Here is a 13,406-nt window from a genome sequence, read left to right as displayed (position 1 = left end):
TCCCCGCCGTCGTTGCCCCGAGAAGCAGCGCTCACAACCCCTCCCCAGCCCAGCGCTCCCGTCGTCCCGCCGTGCTCCGCTGCTGCCTGCTGGGTTTGGCTCCTGCCTCTGCGCCCCTCGTTCCCGCATCGCTCTGCCGCGCGCTGCCACGGCCTCGAAGGCGCTGAGCTCGGTAGCCTTCCGCTGCGCTTCCTGCAGCAGCTCGGCGTCCCGCGTACCAGGCAGCCCAGCGCTGCGCCCCGCGCTCCAGCCGTGGCCTCCTCGGGGCGCAGCGGAGGGGCAGGATCACCTCCCTCGCCTTGCCGGCAACGCTCTGCCCCGCGCGCCCCGTGCGACAGTCAGCTAGCTTCTCGGCCGCGAGGGCGCCGTGCCGGCTCACGCCCAACGCGGGGCCCGCCGGCGCGCCCGGGCCGCGCTCCGCAGAGCTGCTTGCCGGCAGCTCAGCCCCCCAGCCCGTCCCGCTGCGCGGCGTTATTCCTGCCCGCGGCGGGACCCCGCGCGTGCCCTTGCTGGGCTCCGTGAGGCTCCTGCCTACCCGCCTCCAGCCTGCCCGGCTCCCTCTGGCCGCCAGCGCGGCCCTCCGGGCCGGCAGCCGCCGCTGCCGGCCGAGCGTCGGCGGCAAACCCGCCGAGGAGGCTCTCTGTGCCGGCGGCCGCGGCGCTGGGGAAGCAGTCGAGCGGACGGGGACCCACTACTGACCCCGCGGGACGCTGCTAGTTGCAGGCCCCCGGCCGGGCTTTGAGCCGCCGAGCGCAGCCCTCGGGGCTCTGCCTTTCCGCCGGCCCTCGAGCCGCCTCGCTGCCCGCTCGCCCAGGCCGCGCTTCCGCAGCTCGCCTGCGAGGACGTCGCGGGAGACGGTGTCAAAAGCCTTTGCCGAAGCCGAGGGCGGCGACATCCACTGCTCTGCCCCTCGTCTGCCCAGACGCTCATCGCGTCGCAGAAGGCTACCGGCATGATTTCCCCCGCGGGAATCCACGCGGGCTGCTCCTGGTCCCGCTTCATCTGCTTGGAGATGGAGTCCACCGGGAGCTGCTCCGTCGCCTTTCCCGGGTGCCGGGGAGGCGGACTGGCCGGTAGTCCCCTGGGTCCTCCTTCCCGTCGTCCCTTGTGAAGACAGGAGGGACATCTGCTGCCTTCTCCCGACGGCCATCGGCCCTCGGAGACGCTCGAGCGCGGCCTGGCAGTGGCGTCGGCCAGCTCCCTCCGCCCGCGCGGGGCGAGCGTAGCCCGTCCGGGCCCGGGGCCGCGCTCGTGGCTCTCCGGCGTGCCTCAACGATGCCTGCGCCCGTCCTCCTCCACCGAGGCAGAGCCTTGCCTTCTCCGGGCTTTCTCCCGGGTCTCCGGGGCCCGGGATTCCTGCGGGCCGGTCTGACCGCAGCGGACTGAGGCAAAGGTGGCGTGCAGGGTCTCGGCCTTTTCTGTGTCCTTTGTCCCCGGGATCCCGTTTCCCCCGCGCTTCCTTTCGTTACGGGTGGATTGACCGAAGCCCTTCTGCCTGTCCTGGGCATCCCTGGCCACCTTCGACTGCGCGGGGCCGTGGCCTTCTCAGCCCCACCCCTGCACGCCCGGACCAGCTCCCTGTATTCCTCCCTGCTCGCCTCCCCCGCTGCCTCCTGCTGCAGCCCTCCTGCCTCTGGTCGCCTTTGGCCTGGAGCTCCTTGTTCACCTGGCCGGCTCCGCCGCCCCCTCGGCTCGAGGGGCTGCTCACGGGCGCGGGGCATCCCGCAGCGCAGAGGAGCTGAGCCGGGACTGGCAGCCCGCTCCCCTGCAGCCCCCTTCCCTCCGAGCCCCTTTCCCGGGGTCTTCCTCCCAGCAGGTTCCCCCAGCGGCCCAAGGGAGCGGCGCAGGCAGCCCAGCTTGAGCTCTCCTCACGACGGCACCTGCGCTGCGTTCCCAGAGTAGCTTTGGCAGCTGCCCGCCGTCGCCCGCCAGCTGCAGCAGAGCCGTAGGTCAGGAGGCAGAAAGAGGAGAGCCCGCCGGCCCTCCGAGGGCCGGCGTCCGGGAGAGCCGGGCTGCGGCAGCCGGCGGCGGCGACGCCGTGCCGGGACGGGGTCGGCGCGCTCCGTCCCGGCGCCGGGGGAGCGGGCGGGAGCGAGCGGAGCGGGGGTCCCCGGCCGGGCCGCGGTGGGGGCCGGCAGTGCTCCGCGCTGCGTCCCAGGGGCCGCCTGCCGCCAGGCGCCCTGCAGCGGGGCACGGGGCCGGCCCGTGGCCCAGGGCGCCGGCACGGAGGGCACGCGGCGCCGTGGGGCTTAGGGGCCGGGGGCTTGGGCTCTGCCTGGCCGCTCCCTCGGCAAGCCCCGCGCTGCCGAGTCGAGGTGGGAGCCGGGCTGCGGCCGGGCTGGAGCAGGCACCTGCAGGCGTGCTTCGTCGGGCTTGCGGGTGCCCCTGGAGCCCGCGGATGGGGAGGCGGGAGCTGGAGCGGCCCCGCAGAGCCCCGAAGGTGCCGGAGGCGTTTTGCGGAGGGCCGGAGGGTCCCAGTGCAGCTCGGGGGGGGACCGCGGGGCTGGCGGAGGGCTCAGGGCTGGGGCAGCTGCTGCGGAGAAGGGCGGGCGCCTGTGCACACAGGTGTGTGTGCGTGCGTGTGTGCACACGTGTGCGTGCGCATGTGCGTGCAGATGCGTGTGTGTGCCGAGGCAAGTGCACGTGTGCATGCACGTGCATGCGCGTGTATTCTTGCAGAGGCACCTGCATATGTGTGTGTGTACGTGCACGTGTGCGTGGCCGTGGGCGCGCACACGCGTGTGCGTGGCCGTGGGCGCGTGCGAGGCCCCGGGGCAGAAGCGGGCGCTGCCGGGGGCGGGGGGGGGGGCGGCGGGAGGGTGGGGTCGGCGGCGGCGCCGCCGGGCCGGCTGCGGCGCGGCGGGGGCGTGTCGGCGGCGCGGTGGGCGTGCCCATGCAGATCAGGGCGCGCGCGGGGGCCGCCGGGAGAGCGCGGCGGCGGCGTGTCGGCGGGCGCGGCGGAGCGCCGCGCGTGTCGGCGGCGGCGGGGCGCGCGCGGGGCGTCGGGGCGCGCGTGGCGGCGTGGGTGCGTCGGGGGTGGGTGCGCTTGCGTGCGTGTGCGTGAGGTGTGTGTGCGTGCGGCGGCGTGTGTGCGCGCGGGGCGGGTGGCGGGGGCATACTTACCTGGCAGGGGAGACACCATGATCAGGCAGGTGGTTTTCCCAGGGCGAGGCTCATCCCTTGCACTCCGGGTGTGCTGACCCCTGCGATTTCCCCAAATGCGGGAAACTCGACTGCATAATTTGTGGTAGTGGGGGACTGCGTTCGCGCTCTCCCCTGGCAGCTCCGGTGCAAAGGCAGACGCAGCGCTGCGGCTTTTTGGCGGCAGCGCGCCGCGGCTCGGCGCTGGCCGCGCTCGGCGCGCCGGGTGCTGCGGCGCGCGGCGCGGGGCGGCGCCGCTCGCCCCTGCCCGCGCCGCCGCGCCCGGCCCCCTTCGCTTACTCCCGCCGCAACCGCCCTGCCCGACGCCCCGCGACGCCGCCGCCAGCGCAGCGCAGCGCAGCGCAGCGCAGCGGCCTCCCGCCCGCAGCAGCCCCCAGCCCTCCGCAGCCACTTCCCTCCTCTCCGCTGCCGCCCGACGACATCCTTCCGCGCGGTGCCCCGCGGCGCCTCAGCGAGCGCCCGCCGCGCCTGCCGCTGCCACCCGGGCGTGGGGCGGGAGCCCGGGGAAGGCCCGCGCCGGGAGGGCGCCCCTAATCCTCCGCAGCTCCCCGCCGTCGTTGCCCCGAGAAGCAGCGCTCACAACCCCTCCCCAGCCCAGCGCTCCCGTCGTCCCGCCGTGCTCCGCTGCTGCCTGCTGGGTTTGGCTCCTGCCTCTGCGCCCCTCGTTCCCGCATCGCTCTGCCGCGCGCTGCCACGGCCTCGAAGGCGCTGAGCTCGGTAGCCTTCCGCTGCGCTTCCTGCAGCAGCTCGGCGTCCCGCGTACCAGGCAGCCCAGCGCTGCGCCCCGCGCTCCAGCCGTGGCCTCCTCGGGGCGCAGCGGAGGGGCAGGATCACCTCCCTCGCCTTGCCGGCAACGCTCTGCCCCGCGCGCCCCGTGCGACAGTCAGCTAGCTTCTCGGCCGCGAGGGCGCCGTGCCGGCTCACGCCCAACGCGGGGCCCGCCGGCGCGCCCGGGCCGCGCTCCGCAGAGCTGCTTGCCGGCAGCTCAGCCCCCCAGCCCGTCCCGCTGCGCGGCGTTATTCCTGCCCGCGGCGGGACCCCGCGCGTGCCCTTGCTGGGCTCCGTGAGGCTCCTGCCTACCCGCCTCCAGCCTGCCCGGCTCCCTCTGGCCGCCAGCGCGGCCCTCCGGGCCGGCAGCCGCCGCTGCCGGCCGAGCGTCGGCGGCAAACCCGCCGAGGAGGCTCTCTGTGCCGGCGGCCGCGGCGCTGGGGAAGCAGTCGAGCGGACGGGGACCCACTACTGACCCCGCGGGACGCTGCTAGTTGCAGGCCCCCGGCCGGGCTTTGAGCCGCCGAGCGCAGCCCTCGGGGCTCTGCCTTTCCGCCGGCCCTCGAGCCGCCTCGCTGCCCGCTCGCCCAGGCCGCGCTTCCGCAGCTCGCCTGCGAGGACGTCGCGGGAGACGGTGTCAAAAGCCTTTGCCGAAGCCGAGGGCGGCGACATCCACTGCTCTGCCCCTCGTCTGCCCAGACGCTCATCGCGTCGCAGAAGGCTACCGGCATGATTTCCCCCGCGGGAATCCACGCGGGCTGCTCCTGGTCCCGCTTCATCTGCTTGGAGATGGAGTCCACCGGGAGCTGCTCCGTCGCCTTTCCCGGGTGCCGGGGAGGCGGACTGGCCGGTAGTCCCCTGGGTCCTCCTTCCCGTCGTCCCTTGTGAAGACAGGAGGGACATCTGCTGCCTTCTCCCGACGGCCATCGGCCCTCGGAGACGCTCGAGCGCGGCCTGGCAGTGGCGTCGGCCAGCTCCCTCCGCCCGCGCGGGGCGAGCGTAGCCCGTCCGGGCCCGGGGCCGCGCTCGTGGCTCTCCGGCGTGCCTCAACGATGCCTGCGCCCGTCCTCCTCCACCGAGGCAGAGCCTTGCCTTCTCCGGGCTTTCTCCCGGGTCTCCGGGGCCCGGGATTCCTGCGGGCCGGTCTGACCGCAGCGGACTGAGGCAAAGGTGGCGTGCAGGGTCTCGGCCTTTTCTGTGTCCTTTGTCCCCGGGATCCCGTTTCCCCCGCGCTTCCTTTCGTTACGGGTGGATTGACCGAAGCCCTTCTGCCTGTCCTGGGCATCCCTGGCCACCTTCGACTGCGCGGGGCCGTGGCCTTCTCAGCCCCACCCCTGCACGCCCGGACCAGCTCCCTGTATTCCTCCCTGCTCGCCTCCCCCGCTGCCTCCTGCTGCAGCCCTCCTGCCTCTGGTCGCCTTTGGCCTGGAGCTCCTTGTTCACCTGGCCGGCTCCGCCGCCCCCTCGGCTCGAGGGGCTGCTCACGGGCGCGGGGCATCCCGCAGCGCAGAGGAGCTGAGCCGGGACTGGCAGCCCGCTCCCCTGCAGCCCCCTTCCCTCCGAGCCCCTTTCCCGGGGTCTTCCTCCCAGCAGGTTCCCCCAGCGGCCCAAGGGAGCGGCGCAGGCAGCCCAGCTTGAGCTCTCCTCACGACGGCGCCTGCGCTGCGTTCCCAGAGCAGCTTTGGCAGCTGCCCGCCGTCGCCCGCCAGCTGCAGCAGAGCCGTAGGTCAGGAGGCAGAAAGAGGAGAGCCCGCCGGCCCTCCGAGGGCCGGCGTCCGGGAGAGCCGGGCTGCGGCAGCCGGCGGCGGCGACGCCGTGCCGGGACGGGGTCGGCGCGCTCCGTCCCGGCGCCGGGGGAGCGGGCGGGAGCGAGCGGAGCGGGGGTCCCCGGCCGGGCCGCGGTGGGGGCCGGCAGTGCTCCGCGCTGCGTCCCAGGGGCCGCCTGCCGCCAGGCGCCCTGCAGCGGGGCACGGGGCCGGCCCGTGGCCCAGGGCGCCGGCACGGAGGGCACGCGGCGCCGTGGGGCTTAGGGGCCGGGGGCTTGGGCTCTGCCTGGCCGCTCCCTCGGCAAGCCCCGCGCTGCCGAGTCGAGGTGGGAGCCGGGCTGCGGCCGGGCTGGAGCAGGCACCTGCAGGCGTGCTTCGTCGGGCTTGCGGGTGCCCCTGGAGCCCGCGGATGGGGAGGCGGGAGCTGGAGCGGCCCCGCAGAGCCCCGAAGGTGCCGGAGGCGTTTTGCGGAGGGCCGGAGGGTCCCAGTGCAGCTCGGGGGGGACCGCGGGGCTGGCGGAGGGCTCAGGGCTGGGGCAGCTGCTGCGGAGAAGGGCGGGCGCCTGTGCACACAGGTGTGTGTGCATGCGTGTGTGCACACGTGTGCGTGCGCATGTGCGTGCAGATGCGTGTGTGTGCCGAGGCAAGTGCACGTGTGCATGCACGTGCATGCGCGTGTATTCTTGCAGAGGCACCTGCATATGTGTGTGTGTACGTGCACGTGTGCGTGGCCGTGGGCGCGCACACGCGTGTGCGTGGCCGTGGGCGCGTGCGAGGCCCCGGGGCAGAAGCGGGCGCTGCCGGGGGCGGGGGGGGGGCGGCGGGAGGGTGGGGTCGGCGGCGGCGCCGCCGGGCCGGCTGCGGCGCGGCGGGGGCGTGTCGGCGGCGCGGTGGGCGTGCCCATGCAGATCAGGGCGCGCGCGGGGGCCGCCGGGAGAGCGCGGCGGCGGCGTGTCGGCGGGCGCGGCGGAGCGCCGCGCGTGTCGGCGGCGGCGGGGCGCGCGCGGGGCGTCGGGGCGCGCGTGGCGGCGTGGGTGCGTCGGGGGTGGGTGCGCTTGCGTGCGTGTGCGTGAGGTGTGTGTGCGTGCGGCGGCGTGTGTGCGCGCGGGGCGGGTGGCGGGGGCATACTTACCTGGCAGGGGAGACACCATGATCAGGCAGGTGGTTTTCCCAGGGCGAGGCTCATCCCTTGCACTCCGGGTGTGCTGACCCCTGCGATTTCCCCAAATGCGGGAAACTCGACTGCATAATTTGTGGTAGTGGGGGACTGCGTTCGCGCTCTCCCCTGGCAGCTCCGGTGCAAAGGCAGACGCAGCGCTGCGGCTTTTTGGCGGCAGCGCGCCGCGGCTCGGCGCTGGCCGCGCTCGGCGCGCCGGGTGCTGCGGCGCGCGGCGCGGGGCGGCGCCGCTCGCCCCTGCCCGCGCCGCCGCGCCCGGCCCCCTTCGCTTACTCCCGCCGCAACCGCCCTGCCCGACGCCCCGCGACGCCGCCGCCAGCGCAGCGCAGCGCAGCGCAGCGGCCTCCCGCCCGCAGCAGCCCCCAGCCCTCCGCAGCCACTTCCCTCCTCTCCGCTGCCGCCCGACGACATCCTTCCGCGCGGTGCCCCGCGGCGCCTCAGCGAGCGCCCGCCGCGCCTGCCGCTGCCACCCGGGCGTGGGGCGGGAGCCCGGGGAAGGCCCGCGCCGGGAGGGCGCCCCTAATCCTCCGCAGCTCCCCGCCGTCGTTGCCCCGAGAAGCAGCGCTCACAACCCCTCCCCGGCCCAGCGCTCCCGTCGTCCCGCCGTGCTCCGCTGCTGCCTGCTGGGTTTGGCTCCTGCCTCTGCGCCCCTCGTTCCCGCATCGCTCTGCCGCGCGCTGCCACGGCCTCGAAGGCGCTGAGCTCGGTAGCCTTCCGCTGCGCTTCCTGCAGCAGCTCGGCGTCCCGCGTACCGGGCAGCCCAGCGCTGCGCCCCGCGCTCCAGCCGTGGCCTCCTCGGGGCGCAGCGGAGGGGCAGGATCACCTCCCTCGCCTTGCCGGCAACGCTCTGCCCCGCGCGCCCCGTGCGACAGTCAGCTAGCTTCTCGGCCGCGAGGGCGCCGTGCCGGCTCACGCCCAACGCGGGGCCCGCCGGCGCGCCCGGGCCGCGCTCCGCAGAGCTGCTTGCCGGCAGCTCAGCCCCCCAGCCCGTCCCGCTGCGCGGCGTTATTCCTGCCCGCGGCGGGACCCCGCGCGTGCCCTTGCTGGGCTCCGTGAGGCTCCTGCCTACCCGCCTCCAGCCTGCCCGGCTCCCTCTGGCCGCCAGCGCGGCCCTCCGGGCCGGCAGCCGCCGCTGCCGGCCGAGCGTCGGCGGCAAACCCGCCGAGGAGGCTCTCTGTGCCGGCGGCCGCGGCGCTGGGGAAGCAGTCGAGCGGACGGGGACCCACTACTGACCCCGCGGGACGCTGCTAGTTGCAGGCCCCCGGCCGGGCTTTGAGCCGCCGAGCGCAGCCCTCGGGGCTCTGCCTTTCCGCCGGCCCTCGAGCCGCCTCGCTGCCCGCTCGCCCAGGCCGCGCTTCCGCAGCTCGCCTGCGAGGACGTCGCGGGAGACGGTGTCAAAAGCCTTTGCCGAAGCCGAGGGCGGCGACATCCACTGCTCTGCCCCTCGTCTGCCCAGACGCTCATCGCGTCGCAGAAGGCTACCGGCATGATTTCCCCCGCGGGAATCCACGCGGGCTGCTCCTGGTCCCGCTTCATCTGCTTGGAGATGGAGTCCACCGGGAGCTGCTCCGTCGCCTTTCCCGGGTGCCGGGGAGGCGGACTGGCCGGTAGTCCCCTGGGTCCTCCTTCCCGTCGTCCCTTGTGAAGACAGGAGGGACATCTGCTGCCTTCTCCCGACGGCCATCGGCCCTCGGAGACGCTCGAGCGCGGCCTGGCAGTGGCGTCGGCCAGCTCCCTCCGCCCGCGCGGGGCGAGCGTAGCCCGTCCGGGCCCGGGGCCGCGCTCGTGGCTCTCCGGCGTGCCTCAACGATGCCTGCGCCCGTCCTCCTCCACCGAGGCAGAGCCTTGCCTTCTCCGGGCTTTCTCCCGGGTCTCCGGGGCCCGGGATTCCTGCGGGCCGGTCTGACCGCAGCGGACTGAGGCAAAGGTGGCGTGCAGGGTCTCGGCCTTTTCTGTGTCCTTTGTCCCCGGGACCCCGTTTCCCCCGCGCTTCCTTTCGTTACGGGTGGATTGACCGAAGCCCTTCTGCCTGTCCTGGGCATCCCTGGCCACCTTCGACTGCGCGGGGCCGTGGCCTTCTCAGCCCCACCCCTGCACGCCCGGACCAGCTCCCTGTATTCCTCCCTGCTCGCCTCCCCCGCTGCCTCCTGCTGCAGCCCTCCTGCCTCTGGTCGCCTTTGGCCTGGAGCTCCTTGTTCACCTGGCCGGCTCCGCCGCCCCCTCGGCTCGAGGGGCTGCTCACGGGCGCGGGGCATCCCGCAGCGCAGAGGAGCTGAGCCGGGACTGGCAGCCCGCTCCCCTGCAGCCCCCTTCCCTCCGAGCCCCTTTCCCGGGGTCTTCCTCCCAGCAGGTTCCCCCAGCGGCCCAAGGGAGCGGCGCAGGCAGCCCAGCTTGAGCTCTCCTCACGACGGCGCCTGCGCTGCGTTCCCAGAGCAGCTTTGGCAGCTGCCCGCCGTCGCCCGCCAGCTGCAGCAGAGCCGTAGGTCAGGAGGCAGAAAGAGGAGAGCCCGCCGGCCCTCCGAGGGCCGGCGTCCGGGAGAGCCGGGCTGCGGCAGCCGGCGGCGGCGACGCCGTGCCGGGACGGGGTCGGCGCGCTCCGTCCCGGCGCCGGGGGAGCGGGCGGGAGCGAGCGGAGCGGGGGTCCCCAGCCGGGCCGCGGTGGGGGCCGGCAGTGCTCCGCGCTGCGTCCCAGGGGCCGCCTGCCGCCAGGCGCCCTGCAGCGGGGCACGGGGCCGGCCCGTGGCCCAGGGCGCCGGCACGGAGGGCACGCGGCGCCGTGGGGCTTAGGGGCCGGGGGCTTGGGCTCTGCCTGGCCGCTCCCTCGGCAAGCCCCGCGCTGCCGAGTCGAGGTGGGAGCCGGGCTGCGGCCGGGCTGGAGCAGGCACCTGCAGGCGTGCTTCGTCGGGCTTGCGGGTGCCCCTGGAGCCCGCGGATGGGGAGGCGGGAGCTGGAGCGGCCCCGCAGAGCCCCGAAGGTGCCGGAGGCGTTTTGCGGAGGGCCGGAGGGTCCCAGTGCAGCTCGGGGGGGACCGCGGGGCTGGCGGAGGGCTCAGGGCTGGGGCAGCTGCTGCGGAGAAGGGCGGGCGCCTGTGCACACAGGTGTGTGTGCATGCGTGTGTGCACACGTGTGCGTGCGCATGTGCGTGCAGATGCGTGTGTGTGCCGAGGCAAGTGCACGTGTGCATGCACGTGCATGCGCGTGTATTCTTGCAGAGGCACCTGCATATGTGTGTGTGTACGTGCACGTGTGCGTGGCCGTGGGCGCGCACACGCGTGTGCGTGGCCGTGGGCGCGTGCGAGGCCCCGGGGCAGAAGCGGGCGCTGCCGGGGGCGGGGGGGGGGCGGCGGGAGGGTGGGGTCGGCGGCGGCGCCGCCGGGCCGGCTGCGGCGCGGCGGGGGCGTGTCGGCGGCGCGGTGGGCGTGCCCATGCAGATCAGGGCGCGCGCGGGGGCCGCCGGGAGAGCGCGGCGGCGGCGTGTCGGCGGGCGCGGCGGAGCGCCGCGCGTGTCGGCGGCGGCGGGGCGCGCGCGGGGCGTCGGGGCGCGCGTGGCGGCGTGGGTGCGTCGGGGGTGGGTGCGCTTGCGTGCGTGTGCGTGAGGTGTGTGTGCGTGCGGCGGCGTGTGTGCGCGCGGGGCGGGTGGCGGGGGCATACTTACCTGGCAGGGGAGACACCATGATCAGGCAGGTGGTTTTCCCAGGGCGAGGCTCATCCCTTGCACTCCGGGTGTGCTGACCCCTGCGATTTCCCCAAATGCGGGAAACTCGACTGCATAATTTGTGGTAGTGGGGGACTGCGTTCGCGCTCTCCCCTGGCAGCTCCGGTGCAAAGGCAGACGCAGCGCTGCGGCTTTTTGGCGGCAGCGCGCCGCGGCTCGGCGCTGGCCGCGCTCGGCGCGCCGGGTGCTGCGGCGCGCGGCGCGGGGCGGCGCCGCTCGCCCCTGCCCGCGCCGCCGCGCCCGGCCCCCTTCGCTTACTCCCGCCGCAACCGCCCTGCCCGACGCCCCGCGACGCCGCCGCCAGCGCAGCGCAGCGCAGCGCAGCGGCCTCCCGCCCGCAGCAGCCCCCAGCCCTCCGCAGCCACTTCCCTCCTCTCCGCTGCCGCCCGACGACATCCTTCCGCGCGGTGCCCCGCGGCGCCTCAGCGAGCGCCCGCCGCGCCTGCCGCTGCCACCCGGGCGTGGGGCGGGAGCCCGGGGAAGGCCCGCGCCGGGAGGGCGCCCCTAATCCTCCGCAGCTCCCCGCCGTCGTTGCCCCGAGAAGCAGCGCTCACAACCCCTCCCCAGCCCAGCGCTCCCGTCGTCCCGCCGTGCTCCGCTGCTGCCTGCTGGGTTTGGCTCCTGCCTCTGCGCCCCTCGTTCCCGCATCGCTCTGCCGCGCGCTGCCACGGCCTCGAAGGCGCTGAGCTCGGTAGCCTTCCGCTGCGCTTCCTGCAGCAGCTCGGCGTCCCGCGTACCAGGCAGCCCAGCGCTGCGCCCCGCGCTCCAGCCGTGGCCTCCTCGGGGCGCAGCGGAGGGGCAGGATCACCTCCCTCGCCTTGCCGGCAACGCTCTGCCCCGCGCGCCCCGTGCGACAGTCAGCTAGCTTCTCGGCCGCGAGGGCGCCGTGCCGGCTCACGCCCAACGCGGGGCCCGCCGGCGCGCCCGGGCCGCGCTCCGCAGAGCTGCTTGCCGGCAGCTCAGCCCCCCAGCCCGTCCCGCTGCGCGGCGTTATTCCTGCCCGCGGCGGGACCCCGCGCGTGCCCTTGCTGGGCTCCGTGAGGCTCCTGCCTACCCGCCTCCAGCCTGCCCGGCTCCCTCTGGCCGCCAGCGCGGCCCTCCGGGCCGGCAGCCGCCGCTGCCGGCCGAGCGTCGGCGGCAAACCCGCCGAGGAGGCTCTCTGTGCCGGCGGCCGCGGCGCTGGGGAAGCAGTCGAGCGGACGGGGACCCACTACTGACCCCGCGGGACGCTGCTAGTTGCAGGCCCCCGGCCGGGCTTTGAGCCGCCGAGCGCAGCCCTCGGGGCTCTGCCTTTCCGCCGGCCCTCGAGCCGCCTCGCTGCCCGCTCGCCCAGGCCGCGCTTCCGCAGCTCGCCTGCGAGGACGTCGCGGGAGACGGTGTCAAAAGCCTTTGCCGAAGCCGAGGGCGGCGACATCCACTGCTCTGCCCCTCGTCTGCCCAGACGCTCATCGCGTCGCAGAAGGCTACCGGCATGATTTCCCCCGCGGGAATCCACGCGGGCTGCTCCTGGTCCCGCTTCATCTGCTTGGAGATGGAGTCCACCGGGAGCTGCTCCGTCGCCTTTCCCGGGTGCCGGGGAGGCGGACTGGCCGGTAGTCCCCTGGGTCCTCCTTCCCGTCGTCCCTTGTGAAGACAGGAGGGACATCTGCTGCCTTCTCCCGACGGCCATCGGCCCTCGGAGACGCTCGAGCGCGGCCTGGCAGTGGCGTCGGCCAGCTCCCTCCGCCCGCGCGGGGCGAGCGTAGCCCGTCCGGGCCCGGGGCCGCGCTCGTGGCTCTCCGGCGTGCCTCAACGATGCCTGCGCCCGTCCTCCTCCACCGAGGCAGAGCCTTGCCTTCTCCGGGCTTTCTCCCGGGTCTCCGGGGCCCGGGATTCCTGCGGGCCGGTCTGACCGCAGCGGACTGAGGCAAAGGTGGCGTGCAGGGTCTCGGCCTTTTCTGTGTCCTTTGTCCCCGGGATCCCGTTTCCCCCGCGCTTCCTTTCGTTACGGGTGGATTGACCGAAGCCCTTCTGCCTGTCCTGGGCATCCCTGGCCACCTTCGACTGCGCGGGGCCGTGGCCTTCTCAGCCCCACCCCTGCACGCCCGGACCAGCTCCCTGTATTCCTCCCTGCTCGCCTCCCCCGCTGCCTCCTGCTGCAGCCCTCCTGCCTCTGGTCGCCTTTGGCCTGGAGCTCCTTGTTCACCTGGCCGGCTCCGCCGCCCCCTCGGCTCGAGGGGCTGCTCACGGGCGCGGGGCATCCCGCAGCGCAGAGGAGCTGAGCCGGGACTGGCAGCCCGCTCCCCTGCAGCCCCCTTCCCTCCGAGCCCCTTTCCCGGGGTCTTCCTCCCAGCAGGTTCCCCCAGCGGCCCAAGGGAGCGGCGCAGGCAGCCCAGCTTGAGCTCTCCTCACGACGGCGCCTGCGCTGCGTTCCCAGAGCAGCTTTGGCAGCTGCCCGCCGTCGCCCGCCAGCTGCAGCAGAGCCGTAGGTCAGGAGGCAGAAAGAGGAGAGCCCGCCGGCCCTCCGAGGGCCGGCGTCCGGGAGAGCCGGGCTGCGGCAGCCGGCGGCGGCGACGCCGTGCCGGGACGGGGTCGGCGCGCTCCGTCCCGGCGCCGGGGGAGCGGGCGGGAGCGAGCGGAGCGGGGGTCCCCGGCCGGGCTGCGGTGGGGGCCGGCAGTGCTCCGCGCTGCGTCCCAGGGGCCGCCTGCCGCCAGGCGCCCTGCAGCGGGGCACGGGGCCGGCCCGTGGCCCAGGGCGCCGGCACGGAGGGCACGCGGCGCCGTGGGGCTTAGGGGCCGGGGGCTTGGGCTCTGCCTGGCCGCTCCCTCGGCAAGCCCC

At 75.4% G+C, this 13,406-nt stretch overlaps 3 non-coding genes across 3 annotated transcripts; all 3 read left to right on the top strand.

Annotated features, from left to right (window-relative positions):
- Positions 1 to 3,115: 3,115 nt before the first annotated feature.
- On the top strand, positions 3,116 to 3,279 carry LOC134139358 (U1 spliceosomal RNA). The gene has a single exon (XR_009958136.1). It is a non-coding gene; the product is annotated as a U1 spliceosomal RNA (small nuclear RNA).
- A 3,541-nt stretch (positions 3,280 to 6,820) lies between these two features.
- On the top strand, positions 6,821 to 6,984 carry LOC134139346 (U1 spliceosomal RNA). The gene has a single exon (XR_009958125.1). It is a non-coding gene; the product is annotated as a U1 spliceosomal RNA (small nuclear RNA).
- Positions 6,985 to 10,520: 3,536 nt separating this feature from the next.
- LOC134139334 (U1 spliceosomal RNA) lies at positions 10,521 to 10,684 on the top strand. Its single transcript, XR_009958114.1, has one exon. It is a non-coding gene; the product is annotated as a U1 spliceosomal RNA (small nuclear RNA).
- The last annotated feature ends 2,722 nt before the right edge of the window (positions 10,685 to 13,406 follow it).

The sequence above is a fragment of the Rhea pennata genome, chromosome 3, assembly GCF_028389875.1.
Source record: "Rhea pennata isolate bPtePen1 chromosome 3, bPtePen1.pri, whole genome shotgun sequence".
In the NCBI taxonomy this organism is placed as follows: Eukaryota; Metazoa; Chordata; class Aves; order Rheiformes; family Rheidae; genus Rhea; species Rhea pennata.
Note: the sequence above shows the minus strand (reverse complement) of the source record. Positions and strands in the feature narration are given on the sequence as shown.